The sequence below is a fragment of the Protopterus annectens genome, chromosome 10.part0 (genome assembly GCF_019279795.1).
Source record: "Protopterus annectens isolate FY-2018-M chromosome 10.part0, PAN1.0, whole genome shotgun sequence".
In the NCBI taxonomy this organism is placed as follows: Eukaryota; Metazoa; Chordata; order Ceratodontiformes; family Protopteridae; genus Protopterus; species Protopterus annectens.
In genome coordinates this window covers 1,415,370,681-1,415,386,249 of record NC_056744.1, presented here as the reverse complement: position 1 = coordinate 1,415,386,249, position 15,569 = coordinate 1,415,370,681, and positions in this window count along the sequence as shown.

Genomic DNA, 15,569 nt, shown 5'->3' with positions numbered 1-15,569 from the left:
TATTTTATATGAAATTCTAGCTGCCATGTGCCTACACACAATACTGACTATATATATGAACTTTACAGAGATCATCCACCATCTGTAACTACTGCATTTCTCTTTCTTTCTGTCATCAGCATATAAGCTGATCTTGTCCTCTAAAGCCAGTATGATGCCTGATGCAAACATGCAAAATATGTTTGACCACAAGATTGAACCCTGTGGCATTCCACTGCTATTGACTTTCTCTTGACTGCTCCCTGTAATATGTACCCTTGGCTTCTGATCCGACAGCCATTTTCTAATCTATAGTGCCTTTCCAGCTATAGCCTATTTCCTTTTTATTATTAAAGATGTGCTGTGTGGCACAGTGCTGAGGGCTTAAGTGAATTCCAGATATACTACACATTGAGGCTTCTTCCTGCCAGCCTTGGTAGTGATTCAGTGAAAAAATATCCAATCAAACTAGGGCAGTAAGAGATGAATGTGTAAAGCCATACTAACTGAAAATGGCCAAAGATTTAATGCTTCTGGCTCTACACCAGTTGGAGTCTTATCCATGACATTCCTCAAACCAGAAGCAATCTTAAGAGGTCTAAAATTACGTGGCACCTTCCTAGACTTGGATGTTTGCAAGGGTACCAAAGCCACCAACCTACAGGCTTGTGGCAGCATTCCAGCTACTAAGAGGTTTATACCACTCTGATTGAATTCATTGAATTCTGCTTTAATGTATATTTTCTGTATATATTGCTGTAATCAAACAAACAAGATTCCTGCTTTTATGTATATATTCTGCATGTTACTATATTTACTGTCTGTAACACTGTTTCTGCTTCTGTACTAATTATTGTTTATATTTTTTCTGTATCTCGTTGGAGCTTTTCTCCACGGGCCTCCACTGAAAATGGGCTCTTTTAGGCCCTGTGGACTTATCCCGGTAAACAAATGCAATAAATAAATAAATAAATAAATAAATAAAGCTCTTTCTGCCAATGTCCGACATCAGTCCCATTTCCAAATCTTCATTTTCTGCACTAAATATGAATAGACTTCCTACTTCTTCACATTTTAATTTTGTTTATGTTTGTTTTGTTACAGTGTATTTATGTCAAAGTAAGTGAGCTACATTTGTATTGGGTCAAGTTGTTCACAATGATGATGCTTGAAATGTATTAGTTTGTTAGAAATGAATACTGCTGCCTCTCTCAACATAAGAACAAATTTCAGTCAATAAGATTTTTACTTAACCGATGGGCCACCTTATTTTATTCCAATTAATTGATTTATTTATATTGTACCTTTTTGCTTTAATGATGGTGAAAGGCAGCAGAGTTCTTTAGCTGCTCTTTTTTGTAAACATATAATGTTCAATATTTTTTTCTCCAGTTGCTTTAATGCAGCAAAAGAGAATAATCTGATAACCTCTGTTTACACCATGAACATACCTCCTATTTTTGATGGGCTGTTGCCATAAGCACTTTAAGGAACTTAGCAGTCATGAACTTACAGCCAGACCTGAGCCAGTTGTGCTGGTGCAAAGAAATAAAGCCTGACAATTGTCCAGGTGACCTGAGATTGAGTAGTGGCTTGGAAACTTTATAGAATTGGCAGGGGACCATAATCACAAGGGGCTGTCCAAGGCTATAATGGCTTGAAGGAGGGGAGGTGCTACATGAGGTTGGGAGAACATTCAGCCACTAATCTGCTTTAGTGGTAGCTCTCATGAGAAATGCACAAGAGTATGAACCCAAGGTGGGGAATGCATTGTGGTCCTTGTGCTGGTGTGGATCATCTGTCCAATACACTCTCATTACTGGGATGCTAGTGAAGGCACAAACCACCTCTGAGGCTGCCCGTATGATCACCTCTCCATACTACTTCTTATCCTCACTGGGAATATGCAGGCTGGGGGAATGAATAGGCAGTGGTGCAGGGTAGGGGGCTTGGTGGTCAGTATGTGCAGCATGAAAAAGCGCATAGAAAAAATAATAAAGCCAGACACAAAATATCAATTCCTTAGGCATCACCTTAAAAGCAGAAAGATGCAGTCATTGTTTCTTTAGCAAGCAAAATGATTTGCGATAAGCTATATATATATATATATATATCATTGATTTAGGCTGTGTTTTAAGTACAATAACTCATTCCAGAGCATGTGTGTGTTTATTAGGGATTATGCAACACACCAATTAATGTGAATGTATTTGGCTTTACTTTGTGCCTCAGACTGTAGCTGAGATACTTATTAGTTCATTATAAACTTATGCAGGGTCATGGGCCCTTGTTTAATTACTGGAACACTAATGGAATTACTGTGCCATCGTTGATATTCTTGGCCCTTTACTTGAGCATTTTAATGATATTTTTCACCATCAAAACTGAAAGCAATGACACCATAGTAAACATTCTACTAAACAGCCCTGGTAATGAATACCAGTAATCTCTGATGGCACAGTTCATGCTTATTCCTACCTTCTATTTCTGTTTCTTCTCTACTGGGATCAGCTACCTCGGAGAACATCCTCCTTTATTGTAGTTTTTAAATTTAAACATGCTTCTGCTGCAATTTCATACGTGCATTTTCTATGTACAGTTTATAAATGCATCTTACCTTCACTGGTAGATTCCATTCTGGATGATGTATTCACTGTATCACCAAATAAGCAATAGCGTGGCATTTTGGTTCCAACAACTCCAGCCACAACTGGACCTTTATAGAACAAGTGGACCTGTTATACATCTGCATTTGTGCAAATCATCTCTTAAATACATTTAGTCACTCTTGTTTTAATTATTTTGTGCTTCATTTCACAAGAATTTAGATACATCATTGTTCTTCCAGCTTTCTATGGTCTCAGCAACTTACGTTTATTGCTTATGAAATAAAGTTAATGTGTTGTGCAAAACCGTGTGGTGACTTTAAATAAACAATGATTTCAGCTTTTGTAAATATAGTTGGTGAATGTAAAATATAATTTGTATATTTCATTATTTATGTATTACTGTTAGCCAGAAAGATAAAAATCTGCCTACAGTGCAACATACAGAGAAAGACCTGATTTTAACCACTACCAATTCACTTATTGTAAACAGGTTAGTCCAGCTGAGCCAAAAGGTCATTTACCTGGGAAACTTGCTCTGCTATACAAATATAGTAGCCATTCAACCTAAGCAGTGGACCTTTAGGAGGTAGAAAGACACTGGAACACACTGCAAAATCCCACACAGATACAAGGAATATTTATTCACAAATTGGAGCTGAAAGTCAGTAGCATTAATAACTGTACCACCATTCTACTCCCTTTGTAGACATACAAGTATAACAGACATGCCACGACAGTATATTTTATGTTATTATCACTGCATATTTTTCTTCAGACACTTCAGCTGGAAATCACTTTCACTTTATGCAAAAACCTACAAGATGTTAATATCCATCACCTGCTGGGCTCCCTGAAGATGATGACCCCAAATTTGTTTTTCTGAGGATGGCAGCCCTTCCAGCCATGAAAATTCTTCCTTATGTCCACAGCCTGGTGTCCACAGTTTCTTATATCTCTGTATTACTGTATTTATGCCAGTACCCAGAGATCCACTATTTGTAGCGAGCTGTCATTCTGTCTTGTGATACTCGCCCTTGAGAGGTAGCCCATAGGTGGATGCAGTGAAGGATGTGGGCTGTTCATTCGTGAGCAGTATCTCTTTCAAACTCATTTCAGTATCACGGCAGGAGGATACCTCTCATAAGACTCTTGTTGAAAGAATGCATTTGAGAATACATTGGTGCATCTTACCCTGATGTCTTCCAACTGTAAGATTCTGATTATAAAAATCTCATTTGAGGCAGTCATAGCTAATTCTCATGATGAGGAACACTTGTCTGTCAGAACACTAAGAGCAGCAATATAAAATTCATATTCAAATTTATCAAAGTGCTTAAAAAACTAAGCACTTTTATAATATGAAAATATTAAAAAAATATAAAATTAAAAACTACAGACCAATAGTATTAGCTGTGAAATGTAAAATCATTGAGACAAGAACAATTAGAGAGAAAAAAGGTTCCAACAAAAATAGGTTTTAACTGACCTCTTAAAGTAGGCTAAAGCAGATGACTCTAATAGCCACTGGTGAAGAAGAAACCAAAGGGGTGATGCCCAATGGCAAAAAGTACACAGGTCAGAATTTTCCAAATTCAGTCAAGGAATCCCTAACAGCCCCAGGGATGGGAGACACAAAGATGTTAGGGGATACTATGGGACCAAGAGTTATTTCAGATAAGGGGGAATCCATGTCATATAGGCCTGAGTAAATCAGCACAAGATCTTTAAAGGTAATCTGAACCACTGAAGACCCTACCAAATTGGGCTAATATGGCTAGTAATGAGCATTACTATTAAGTTACCATGCTGCATAATTCCATATTTCTCCATAAATAAGACCTAACCAGAGAATAAGGTCTAGCATGGTTTTCCTGGGTAGCCATGATATAAGTCCTACCCCAAAAATAAGCCCCAGTTAAGATTGTCAACAACACATGATGGATGTGTTGAATTATAAAATAATATTACTGACACCTGTTGACTGAGGTTATCGTACTCTGCTTACCATTTTTGGACCATTCGGACACTCAGCATCTTCTCTTTGCAGAAAGTCATAAGATTCTTTCCCCGGGAGTTTTCCACGATTCTTACTGTAACCCTAATCTTCACTCACACTTGACAGTTGAAATCCTTGGCCCATAAATACTGGCAAGTGCACTTTGGTTGGTCAAAGTACAGACAACACACGTAAAATGTGTGCACTTGATAACGAACGGGTGTGGTTGTGTCTTCTTAACCGTCACCATTTTGTGTTGCTACCCCTGTCTCGTAAGTCTTCAATTAACTGCCCCCAGACAAGATGAGTGCAAAAAGAAAGAGCTATTCTGTTGAGTACAAGAAAGGAATTGTAGAGGACTCCTGGGGAAAGAATCTGATGGCTTTCTGCAAAGAGAAGTTGGATCTCCGAGTGGTCCGAAAATGGCGAGCAGCGTATGATAACCTCAGTCAAAGGCCGACGAGGGAAATGCTAAGAAGTGCAAGTGTGGAACAGGTCAGCAACCATTATTTCCTGAGCTGGAAGACATCATCTGTGGATGGATTGCTAACAGGAGAGCAAAGGCTTTGGTTGTGCACAGGGCTGATATTCAAGCATTTGCCCTTGCAATGGCACCACAGTTAGAAATATCTCCAGAGGAATTCAAATCATCACAACATTAGCTGGATGACTTCCTTCAGCGATATAAACTGTCTCTAAGAAGATCGACAACACTGTTCAAGCTGGAAGATACTGAAGTTATTAAATGTGCACTTGCATTCAAGTCCTTTGTTGATGGCATCAACATTTCTAAAAAACAACTCTCCAACATGATTGCTATGGATGAAACTGCAGTGTTTATGGACCAAGGATCTCAAACAACAATTGATCAGAGGGGTGCCTTGTCAATCTACATTCCGTCCACTGGTTACGAAAGTGCACGTATTACCTGTATTTTGGCAATTCATCTAGATGGAAAGAAAACCTCACCTCTGATCATTAGTAAGAGCAAAAAAGATAAGATTGAACATGTTTCAGGCATTTACATTCTTGAAACCGAAAAAGCCTGGTGCACACAAGCAGTTATAAGGAAGATGGTTGATGTAATGCTGCCACTTGTTTTGTGAGGTGGCGAAAGAGGTCTGCTAGTCTGGGATTCAGCCAGCACTCACCATGCTAAAGACATGAAGAACGTCCTTGCACAGAGAAGAATAGATCAAATAATGATTCCTGCAGGAATGACTGCCTATCTCCAGACTCTTGATATTACAATAAACAAGCCATTCAAGGACCATTTGCACATGGAACTCAATGACTACATTTTGGAGAGAAATCAGTGTGGAAAATTTGTGAAGCCTAGCCTGCAAGAGGTTGTGGCTTGGGTGAAGAATTCATTGGATAAAGTCACTGACAGCAGTGTTGCCAATGCACTTTTTGCATGCTACATGGACAAGCAGTGCTCATTTAAGGAGAGGTCTATTGCAGGCATGACAGATTGGGGCCAATGGTTCTACAGGAAATGGAGTCACAAGAAATTCAGGCCACAAGTCGGGGGGGGGGGGGTTTGGAGACTTATGACAATGTTCCAGAAGACGATGACATGACTGCATTTGAATAACTTTTCAGTTATCAGGGCAACAGAATGGATTGCTTCTGCTTTCAGCTGCCAGGAAGGTTTTGTCAGTTTTTGACTTTATTGTATTAAGGTAATGTTTCATCATCAAGGGGTAATTACAATGTAAGGCCACTAGATCCCAGACTTCATTTTTATGACTTTCCATCATTCTTCTCTCATGGTTTGGGTAAGGAATAAAGAAAGCATAACCACTCAAAAACTGGCAGTTATTATTCACCTGTTTTATTCCCCTCTTCCAATACACATGTATTGAGATTTTTCTGCACTTTCTGTTTGGCATGAAATATTGCACTGAAACCCAAGGTGTAGATATTCTGAAGGTTGAAATTTTTGTTGACTGTTGATGTAGAATTCTCACACAACTGTTAATGCGTTACCTAGAACTGTTGCCCAATAACGGAAAAGTACCGAATAAATGTCAGTTTGTGTACATGAATAAATGTCGATATGTGTACATGAATAAATGAATAAATGTAGATTGTTGTACAGGGGGGAGGTAAATAAGGCACCCCTGATAATAACCCCTAATGCATATTTTTTGGGGGTGAAAAGTATAAGACACAGTCTTATTTTCGGAGAAATACTGTAAATGCAACCAATTCAGTTCTGCGTCTGCAAGCCTCAGGTAGGGGGAGCTGCAATAATCCAGATGAGATTAGATGAGACCATTACATGCACAACCACTGGAAGATCTCGAGGCAGCAATAAATCCATCCATCTTGTTTGAGTGACCCATAGACTCTAGTGGTTGTATCCAGATGACCCATCTATTCCTTCATGGAGGGATGGCAACCAAACCGATGGGAAGCCACATAATTCCCAAATTCAGAACAGTTTATATTAGGCTTCATACAGGAGAGAGTGAAAACCCTGTGACTCATTCACACCCTGTCCTGGGGTGCTCACCATAGTGCTGAAACCAGGATGGGAACATAGTCAATCCATTTCCAGTCAGAGAACCCCTTGTGCCATTCATTCCCTGGTATGGGCTCACTAATACCATTCCTATTGCTGAGAGGTGAGATTCACAAGGAGTAGAATTGGCCAGTTGGTCAGTTTGGTGGGATGATCTTACACTTAACCCCCTGAGTGGTAATTAGTGAACTTGCTACAGCTGCCTGGTCAGTGAGAGAGACATGCATGCTCTACACATTTCCTACCTGACTCATTGGCATTCAGAACTCTTAACAGTGTGATCTTGTCTGGCCACTTCCATTGCTGATCACCTACCCAGTGGTAGGTGTGACTAATATGACAGGCCTTAGCTGCCTCACTCCCCCAAGGATGGGCAAACGTGAATTACTCACTCAAGCTCATCATTCCTGTCAAACTCCTCCAGTACCCATGTCAAAAAAAACATGGGTAGACAGGGCTTCATTGCTTTATGCCTTAGAGCTGGGTAAGGCAGAAGTAATTTCTTGATACATGAAAAGCTACACAAATGGAAACACAGTGATAACAGGGCAGACTTAGTCCCCGAATGTCATTCTGTTGTCAAAAAAACACACCACAATTCCTCATATTCTCAGCAAAACTCTATTTTATTTCCACTGTAAATAATAATGAGATTGAAAATTGCAGTGTTTGATTTACCTGAGAATGGAGTGGAGAGTCATGATGGTTATTTTGGTAGTGTTAAATCTAGATGATTATAGTTTATCCAGTTATGGATGCATTCTAAGTCCATGCCTAAGGAATCCACAGCAGTAAAAGTGTCCTGAGGTAAGGAAAGGAAAAATGGTAGGAAAAGGAAAGGGGAAAGGGGAAAGGGGAGGAAAGGAAAGGACTCAAGTCACATCACAGCAGTGACATTGTAAGTCTCTTCTATGACTGAGCTCACCAAAAGGAACCATACAGAAAATACTAGAAGACCATAAACTGATTCTTGTAGGAAAACAAAATGACACAGCAGCTGAATAAGGAGTAAACTCAAGAAACTATCAAAGAAAAATAGGAGGCAGATCAATTAAGGACAGTACCTTAAGCCCCACAGTAACTCTGTAGGTGATGTAATAAGATGTTTGTGGCCTGCCATTCCAAATGCTGATGAGAGACCAGGAAACAGAAATATGGAGTAAAAATATTGATCTCTAGACATGAGGACACCATTTATAATCCTAGTAAGGTACATCACAGCAGAAGCTGGACTAGAATAAGTCATAAACTTAGCATTCCTATAAGATTGAATTAAGCTCCAAATAGAGCACTGTTTTCAATAATCTTACCAATAAAGGGAACTTTAAAAATCAGGCAGTAATTATAAAGATCATTTAGGTCAAGTGTGTTTTTTAGAACAGGGGGTCACCAAGGCCTCCATTAAGACAGATGGAAAGATGCTATATTTAAGGATGATAGGATGATATTGGACATTCATCTAAGTAACAGATTGTAGGCTGCATACCTGAAATTAGGGAACTGAGATCACAGCCAGCTGGAACTTGCACCAAAGTCAGGGCATCATCTCAGACTAGTTAATGTAATTTTACAGTTACTGCCTTCACGGATGCCACCTTAGCTGCAAAAAAATCAGTGGCCAATATACGTTCTTCAGAAGAAAGCACTTACAGGTGGTAAGCAGGATGTTTTGCTTAACCTGTCCACCATATGAGAAAGTGATTAGACATAGTATTTTTATGACAGAACTTGGCTTGATAAGGAGCTTAGTGCCAGTTGAGCCTAAGCCTGTCATCAGGAAATGAATATCACCTCCATGTCCACTCAAGCCTCCATTCAGTCCTCCTAATTCAACAGAGTTCAGCTGGCACTAAATAATTCTGCATGCAAACACATACATGAGGTGAGACAAGGATTTCCAGAGATGCCTTTGAAGTTTTATTATAGGCTGCAAGCAAGGCATCTGATCTGTCAATGCTGACAGAAGGCAGGAGCAATCTGATGAACTGTTACAGCATTTAAATTTCTGCATTCTATCAGTTTAGGATGGGGAGAGCTGCTGTAACTAGACTAAAGATACCTAAAACCAAATGAGATGGTAATCAGACCAAGATATGTGTTCTACCACCACATCACAGTTATTTTGATTTTCACTGTTTTTTATAGAACAAACTTTTATTTCTTATATAACTACTGACTCCACTGTTTCCTTGGGCTTACTACACACACACACACACACACATATATATATATATATATATATATATATATATATATATATATATGTTCACTATGTTGAATCGTCAGTTTGTCAACAAAGTAAACTGCTTGGGAAACTGATTGACAGCACTCATCTCTATGTCTTGAAGATGTCAAAAGAAGGAATCTAAGTGAGAGTATGTAGTAAGTGCGGGGTTTGGATTTTAATGTCAAAACATTTGGATCCATCAACAGTTTTGTCATTACAGGGAGTGTGTGTCTGTATATGTGTGTGTGTGTGTGTGTGTGTGTGTGTGTGTGTGCGCGAGCTTGTATGTGCATGCAAGTGTTAGAGTTATAGCTAGGCAAGGGGGCAGATTTAAGGGGGCAGATTTAGTCATGTACATGTATGCTGCTGTATGTAGTTAGTGTTTGGTGTTTCATACAGTGGTTGTTTGTATTACGGAAAGGGTTTTTCTAAACTAAAGTGTAAGGATGGGGTTAGACGTAGGGTTGGGGTTTGGGTTAGCACATATTAGTAAGTTGGTACAGGGGGGATGAAGGCCCCAAAAGAGCTGTCAAATCCTACTCCTCCAGGCATACATAACATCTTACAGCAAAAAAATATGGACAAAGCCATATATAAAAGTGGGACAAAGGCCCAAAAATAGGGACAATTTTTTAATATTGTTCTTACAAATTTAGAAATTTGTCAGAATAACAGATTTTTCATTAGCATGTATTTTCTGAATGGTATGAAGTCTGAAACTCAAATCAAACTCACTATTTTCTAAGTTTAATTTTTAATGACTTGTCACTAATTTGCCAGAAAACCACAATTTTATGAAAAATGGACCAAAAATATGAGCCAAAAATCTGGACATTCTGTGAAAATCTGTACAGCTGAGAGGTATGCCTCCAGGTTGTGGTCTCACCACTCTTCATCCTATAAGACAACCCAAACACAGCTTTTAGCATATCCATTTTACTTTTCTTAGCAGTCATAGTCTGCTTGTTTTATGGACTGCTACCCAAGTCTAGATTTTACTAGTGGATACTCAATGTCCATAGGAATACATTTGAATGATGGTTCCATAATAGGCTTTTATTTTAAATGTCCCTTAAATCCAAGATGGGGTGCTGTTTTCTAGCGTTCTGGACAAGAATCACTTCAAGTTTCTATATCTTTTGTTATGCTTTCCCAGTAAAACCTGACTAGTACTTGTGCCTTAATTTTGTCCATACCCAGGTGACCTTTTAACATGTGACTATGGGTTAGCTTTCCTACTAGGGTCCTATAAGCTTTTGGAACTAGTATTTGCTGCAGAATTTTTTCATCATGTTAACTGCTTGATATAAGAGGTCATCATACCTCTCAACTTGGAAGCATAAAAAATCTGGACAAAGGCCTGTGAAAAGTCGGTACAACTGGCCAAAAACTGGGGTGCTGATTAACAGAAAATTTGCATGCATAATTAATTATCCCCACCCACTACAATGGAATTGTGGGATACCAACATTCAAACGCAAATTGAAGAACAGACAAGATATTAAACAACACAAAATATAACCAGGACAACAGTGTTTTACTTTGGCTATTTCAAAATTAGGATCATGAATCTCTGTATAATAGAAATATCTAAATTTGGCCTAGTTTCCTTTTCAGATTGCAACAAATCAGTCTAAGTCTCTTCCAGTTATCACATACAGGTATACAAAGATGATTATGGATTAGAAATGAACATCAAAGATGGTTATTTTACGAGTACAGATTTAAACAGTTGAAAGTAATGCCTGCTTTCAGCACATTTATAGGGCATTTCTCAGTGAGCACAATTCTTAGTAATAGAGGATAATGATATTTAGTTTGAATACTACAAAAAAATACAAATATCCTTTATACACCACTTGCCCCATGTTGAAGATACACACATTTTAATAAATGTCACAACAGCACAACTCCTATCTTCTCTTACATTTACTTCACGAATCTGAACTCCTGCCTTTACTTCTTTATTAAAAGCATTCTTAAAAGAAAATACAAATGGGCTGATCAATCTGCATCTGACATACTAGCTTGTCTCTACCTCTCACAATACCACTGAAATTTTGAGGAAAACACCTGTCCATTTCTTGTAATGTTACAGCAGAGCACTTGGTATGTATAAAGCAAAATAAAGATTTAGCTTATAACCACATAAGCCTGCCATGAAATGGGCAAATGTATCCAATGATCATCTAGTCTACTAACTTTGCTGTACCCAGTTCAGACACTCAGTGCCATCATGTAATCATATGACAGTGTAATAATGAACGATATCTCCTAAACAGCCACATCAGTCAGTCGGGGAGACCAGTGTTGAAAATAAATAAACTATGTCATTCCTTTATGCTTATTTATACCTGCTCATGTGAATTGTGAAATTTACAATGGTTAGTGGGGGCACACTGACATTTGGTGCAAAAATTTAAATGCCACCTTTACAAGGCACAACTTAAAAGGCTTTCATCTTTCAGCGTCATTCTATGGTGATTACCTAGACCAATGTTCTTTAACATGGTTTTTCAATAAGCCCCCACCAAAGTAGGCCATATTTAAAACTGTCAGCAACTGACCTAATGTTGCACATGCTTTGAAATACCAACTCAGTCCATGAACTATTAGCTGCCTTGTGGCTTACTTGTCCCAATTACTGTCCCACTGACCAGTTGCTGGTGGTAGCACTATTCTCTGCCCAGGTCTGCACTGCCTGCAGCACTGGGAACCCACTGCAAACCTGATCCTATCCAGCAGGCTTACCCCTAGAATGAAACACAGCTACCATAGCCAGTAATGCTACTGAGCCACCTGCAAGTCCACAAGATAGCTGAACTACCTTCTGGAAAGATATCGTGCTCACAGTTAAAGTACAACAGCAAATAGTTGATAACCAAGAACTAGGAATACTACTAAAAGAAACAAATGCTCATGGGCAATTCCATGAAGACCAACTGGTCACAACTCAGGACAAAATAACTCCAAACACATGAAATATGAGGACTAAAAAAAAAATCAGTACTAAAAGTTCTGCTACATTAATATCATAGAAGGCAGGTTATGCTAAAAAAATACTGCTCCTCCCGCTTTAAGGAATATATACCATTTCTGTATTTTCATTTCCTGTGTGTTACTGGAAAACACTGTGTATTGGTGGAAGGTTCCATTTCAAGAGGTTGAGGAGTTGCACAAACAAAACTTAAGGAACCATGTTGTATAAGTTTTGATATTAATTCTTTTATACATGCTTTTGAGATGTAATTGTATGGTTACAGTCTTCGCAGTTATGGTTGTAAATAAACAATTTAAGTGTAGAAAGATCCTGTTATTTATATTTCCCTAGCCTATGAATGTGTCATTCACAAGTTTCCTCTAGTTTGTTTCCATGGAGTAAGAACTGTTTGTGACATGGGCTGTGGCCATAAACAACCTTTTTTTGTCTCCGACAGGCAGTCTGGTGGTAACTAAAAATTGTAAATTAAAAAAAAAAGGCAAAATCTGGATTTTAAGGGGCCACTTGGGAATTTGTGGCACCCCATTATTTTGCCCTAAAAAACAGGAGATACTGAGGATTTCAATATGGCTGAGAGGTATGGAGGTCATCTTTCATCTCAAGTAGGGATAAGAAGTAATAGGTTCGTAGGTTTATAAGTGTGCACCAAACAAATGGCCACAAGGGCCTTTTTAAGCCTAGCCATGCATCCTAAATCTCTGACAAGTTCTGGTACCCTTGATACATGTAAGCACCATACCACACTATTAAGAGTCATAATAGATGATCATCTAAAATTTGACCTCCACATCCAAAACAATATCAAGAACATCCATCAAAAACTAGGCATTCTGTAAAGAAACAAACATTTTCTGAGTGCTCCCACAAAAATTACTCTAGGTAAAACGTACCTTCTGCCACCCTACTCTATAGAGCACCAGTTCTAACCAATTTACAATTCTGCATAAAAAAAAATACAGTAAAAAGAACAAACAACTGAAGTCCACCATTCAGTATATCTGTTTAATAAAATATAGCACAAAAACACAGAGCTTTCAAGTAAAACTCTTTTTTTTAATATACTAAACATAAGAACAATGCCTTCCTTTTACACTAAAAGCAGCCAGTGAATTCACATTTCCAATTAACATCAATAATTAAATTAAAGGACAAAAACATTATATATACCAAATTAAAATAAATTAAATCATGTTTGCATTTTAAAATACTTTTAATACTGTTGCTACTATTAAGTCTTGGTAAACTATTTGCCCTGAAGTAAAAATGAAAATTTTAATTTTTTTATTGGACAGAGTTCGTAAAATAAACTACTGCAGTTTATTTTGTGAACTGTGTCCAATGCCAATTTTCTATATTGGTAAGACTAATAAAAACTTAAAAGACAGAATTAGTGAGCATATTTACGATATCCATAGGAATGTTAGTACTAATGCTTTAGCAAAACATGTGTCTAATCATGGAATGGAACATAAATTTGAATTTAGAATTCTACAGACTATTCATTCTTGCGATAGTGGTGGGGGACATAGTAAATAGAACAGAGCTAAATACTCTCAAATCACTAAAGAAAGCACTAACTGACCAGCCACAATGTAAGTTAATAAAAATATATTTAATACTGAGCAAAATGATTAAAAATATAAAATAGTAATTTCCAATAAACAAACAACACTCAGTTACCAGGAAAATGAAATCAATACTGTAGGAGAGAAATCCAACATTCAGAAAAAACTCTAACAGATCTAACTGATTAGTTATAATTTCCTATCTGACTAAAGAACACTGTCCCTGATCTAAACTAAATTACTACAACAGAGCAAATGTAGGCTTACAGTTCTTGATGAGTCCTTTTGGGTATCCACTGCACAGTACATCTGTGAACAACTCACATCTGGCTAACAGGCTGTAACTGACAACTATAACTGACAACTGACTTCTGTCTTCAGCAGGCTCTTTTGTAGACTAGGCTAACTGTCACAATGGTTTCAGTTCTAATTTTCATTTCATATTTTGAAATTTAACCAAGAGTTTTTTATTAAAGTCCTTTTCTGTTTTTCTGCCTCTGACAGTAACACATAGCAACTGCCAACATTCTGCTGATCAGCTGAATCTGAGACAGTTTGCCTTTAGAATCTTTCTTCACAAACATGCACAGTTAGAAATGTAAAAGGACACTGTTAAAGTCTTTAAAATGTTCTGCACAAACAGATAATAAATGAACATGTAAAAAACTATTTACAATAGCATAGCTAGTCATGCTGGCATACAATACACAGGGCAATCTGAAATTATATACAAAACTTCAGCCAGAAATGCTAGTTCAAATAATAGCGTCTAATTTCTTCACACTCCCTAAAAGAATGCTTTACAAAATCTTGAACCTGCTCTTGTGCTAATGCTGGTTGAGCTTACTCACTATAATTCACTCTCCCTGTCAACCTAAATCTCACTTCACAACTGTCTCCAGTCTCCTAATCCACTCCTTTCTCTTTTTTCCCCACTACATTACTTTATTTACTTCATCTCTAGTGACCTTTCCTCTCCTCTTTCTCTTTCCTTTCTACTCATCTAAGCTACCTGAAAACAGCCTACCCTACACTCTTATAATCTCCTGCCTTCTATAACCATAATATGAACACCATCTCTCATACTAAGACATCACTCAGTTTCCCCTCACAGTCTCTAATTGTGTAATTGCTAATATCTCTTTAAATATCTTATTAGAATTATTTCAGGTCTCATTTATTACATACTAATCAATGTAACAAATAATATAACTCTTGAGTTTTTCCTCGCATATTTTCTCCAACTCATGTTATTGTTTTTCAATGCATTCTACTATAAAACATATGTTCTATGTTTTTCTCATTATAACAATTTTTCACTCATGTTTTGTAGTTTAACATGATACTTTTTGATTTAAAATATTTGTACTTGATGTTTTGTAATGTAACATGATACTTTGTGATTTAAAATATTTGTACTTGATTTTTAAAAGACTGTGATTGAGGAGCTTTTCTCCCCATGCCTCCACTGGCCCAGTCAGACTTTCTTGGTAAACAAATGTCAAATAAATAAATAAATTCAGGAAATCATCTACCCCTGTTATGTGACTTTGCAGACAAGACATTTATATTTGAAATCTAAACAAAACAATACACTCAGAACCCAGGGTTCTTTTAGTTCTGAGTGTTGTTATTCAATAAGTAGCAGTACGTTTTTCCTTC